Source organism: Protobothrops mucrosquamatus, unplaced genomic scaffold (assembly GCF_001527695.2).
Source record: "Protobothrops mucrosquamatus isolate PMUCROS unplaced genomic scaffold, P.Mucros_1.0 scaffold_144, whole genome shotgun sequence".
In the NCBI taxonomy this organism is placed as follows: Eukaryota; Metazoa; Chordata; class Lepidosauria; order Squamata; family Viperidae; genus Protobothrops; species Protobothrops mucrosquamatus.
Window position 1 is genome coordinate 11,393 of NW_015386220.1, and position 3,622 is coordinate 15,014.

Here is a 3,622-nt window from a genome sequence, read left to right on the forward strand (position 1 = left end):
ATTTATTGAACAACTGAGGCTCTAATTCTGCCTGGCCCAATGTCCAGAAGTGAGTGATAGTGTACAAATCCCCTGAAACCAAGAACTGTTTACTTGAAGCATCAAAATATCAGATGGCTAAATGTCCATGGAGATTCTGTCATCCAAGTCATGGTTGATCCAAAGGTGCTTTTCAAAAGGCAACTGGATTTTCTTGGGGGTTTTTTTCCTTAAAAACATTTTGTGGCATTGCAGTGGTTAGAATGCAGTATTGCAGGCTAATTCTGCCAACTGCCAGAAGTTCGATTCTCACCGGTTCCAGGTTGACTCAGCCTTCTCTCCTTCCGAGGTCAGTAAAATGAGGACCCAGATTGTTGGGAGCAATAGGCTGACTCTGTAAACTGCTTAGAGAGGTCTGTGAAGAACTATGAAGTGGTATATAAGTCTAAGTGCTACTGCTATTGCTATTCTCAGGGTTTTTTTTGTCATAGAACGCCCAGAACGGAGTTCCGGCACCTTGTAGGGTAGGCAAGGCGGGTTGTATGACATGTGTGAGTTTCAGCACCTTTTTTTTTTTTTTTTTACAAAAATGCACTGGCTATTCTCATCCAAGAAGAACTGAAGAAGCTTCTTGGATGAGAAGCGAAATGTTTTCAAAGAAAACAAAATGAAGGAAGTCCAGTTGTCTTTTGAAAAACACCTTTGGGACAAAATAGTAGATACCTTCATGCAGATGGAGCTGACTAAATCAGAACTCTACACACCCAGTTCTTGGAGGGAGGATATCACCATGAATTGGGAATGGGATATCGTGGGAAACCAGTTAAGGAATGTCATCCCTTCACTCCTCAGTGTTATGTTTTAGAACTTGCATGTTATTCCCCAAGGAGACAGTGTACTACTCGGCTTCAGGAATCCTTGTGCAAGATGTTCTCTGAGGTTCATATTAGGGATAAAGTAGGTTGAGATTCAAGTTAGGGATGGCGACACCAGACAGAGCATAGAAAAACTCAAAGAAGTAGCACAAGATTGGAAAATGTGGAGAGACCTGGCCCATAGAATCGCCAAGAGCCGGACACAACTGAATGGATTATATCATCATCATCATCATCATCATGCAGAAGTGCATAGAGGTCTAAAAAGGCAACTCACTCATGATATCATAAACCGCTTATCTGCAGCAAATGCATCGAACATTGGGAAAGACTGTGTAGGAAATATCCAGGCTGAGCCCTAGAGGGAGGGATCAAACGTATCATCAGTCATGAGTCCCTGCGTGCCCACCAGAGATCTAAGTCTAGCCTACCTTGAATTACTTTCTATCCTTAACTCCCGCAAATTTTCCTTGATTATTAGTAAATCTTTATAATTTGAACTCCTGATTTCCCCAGCCCTTGACATTAATCAAGGAATTCAAGGAGGGCCAGACTTAGGTCCTGAGAATGCAGGGACTCATGACTGATGACGCATTTGATCCCTCCCTCGGGCTCAGCCTGACTGAGAGATGCAAACATGAGAGAGAGAGAGAGAGAGAGAGAGAGAGAGAGAGAGAGAGAGAGAGAGAGAGAGAGAGAGAGAGAGAGAGAGAGAGAGAGAGAGAGAGANTCATGCCCGTTGCTGGTTGGCTAACTAGCAACAGGGTCTTGCCAGCCAATGGAATTGTGTGATTACAAGCCAGGGGAATCCCATAAAAGAGGGCTCCCCTGGCCCAGAGAGCCAGTCCGGATTTACCTTATGCCTTGCCAATAAACCAAGAGCTGACTGTCACTCGACTCGTGTCTTACTGCCTGCGTGATCTAACACTATTAGAGCATGCAAAAATAAGATTCCATCGGATCTAGAAGAGAGGAAACCCACTGGATCTTCATATCCCTTCAAGTCAAAACTACTGAAAAAACTCCAGGTACTTATGATGGCTTTTGGTTCTTTTTAATGCTAAATGTTCCAAAAACAAAAGGCAAAAAAACCCTAAACTAACTTTTTTGCCTTATTATGGCCATCAGTTTGCTTCTTTCTTTCTTTCTTTCTTTCTTTCTTTCTTTCTTTCTTTCTTTCTTTCTCTTTCTTTTTCTTTCTTTCTTCCATTCCTTTCTTCTTTCTTTCTTTCTTTCTTTCTTTCTTTCTTTCTTTCTTTCTTTCTTTCTTTCTTTCTTTCTTTCTTTCATGAATGCCTTACAAATGTTCTCTGCATATACAGTTATATGGGGATCAGATTAATTAAACTCCCCATAGGTTCTAGTTGATATTTTATAAATGGCTGTTTATCTAGGTTCTCTTTTCTCCTTTGTCTCCAGTTCTATAAATAAACTTAAATTTTCCTCTCTTTTCCCTCAGGGCTATGGGAACACCCCATGTGCATCTTTGAGAAAGCATTCTCTTTCGAATTGGGGGAGCCTCAGCTATTTGGACTTCCAACATTAGCACGCTGGAACAGAGCAAGCCCCACCAATGTCCCCCCTAAACAACCCCAACTCAGCAGGATGTGTTACTTTTTTATTAGAATCTTTGAGGCTGAGATCAGACACCGGGAAAGATTAAAACAAATATGAATTTAATCAAGGGATTCTACTTTCCCGGTGTGGGAACAGGAACATGCTGACATAAATAGAGGCGCAAGCACCAGGGCATCTAAATCATATCAAAGACAGCTTTGCTTACCACTAACTGCTCGGATGATCCATATCATAACAACAAAAAAAGAAAAACAATTATTTATTCTTTTTGATGTCTGTGGCTCAGAAGTGATTTCCCTCTTTTGAGGAGTGCAAGGTCAAGGCCAAGTTATAGTGTGTATTTTTTCAGCCTGTGCTTCTCCCCCCCCCTTCCTTTCGCTTAAAAGTTTGTCGGTGAAAATTATTATAGGTGACCTACATTTGGGATCTATGCAAGGAGACAAATATTCCATTTCTTTTATAGGTAATAACCTGAGAGTGAAATGGAAGAGAGATAAATTACACATACCGTGACTAGAAAGTACATCTTTACTATGAAAAGAAGAGATTGGTCAAAAGACAGCAAGGTGAGAATATGGAAACTGAAATGCAGAATCGTGGTTTGAGTGTGGTTTGCCCGTTCTGTTCTATAGCAAGCTGAACTTCGTCTGAATCTGTTGCAAGAACAAACTTGCTCAACAATTTACTTAACAACCATACAGAATAGGACAGGACAGGACAGGACAGGATAGGATAGGATAGGATAAGAATGGAATGGAATGGAATGGAATGGAATAGAATAGAATAGAATAGAATAGAATAGAATAGAATAGAATAGAGTAGAGTAGAGTAGAGTAGAGTAGAGTAGAGTAGAATAGAGCTAGAAGGGATCTTGCTCAAGCAGGAGACCCTATATCATACCCTATACCTCTGCAAAACAGGTTGTAAAATTGGGTTGGTCAGATTGGCGGCCCGATTTACAACCATGATAAGTTATGTCCATGATGATTAGGCTCCATTACAGTCATAGCTCAAGGACTACCATAGTTTGTTGTGAGTCAGGTCAGAAAGAAGCTTCTGAGGCAGAGGAACTACAATCCTCCAAACACAACACACAACTGTCTGGAAAAGCAAAGTGGACAGGCTTGAGTGCAGGAGCAATGGAGGCACCATGGAAGATCTGAAGGGCTAGATGGAGACAGATCTTCCTA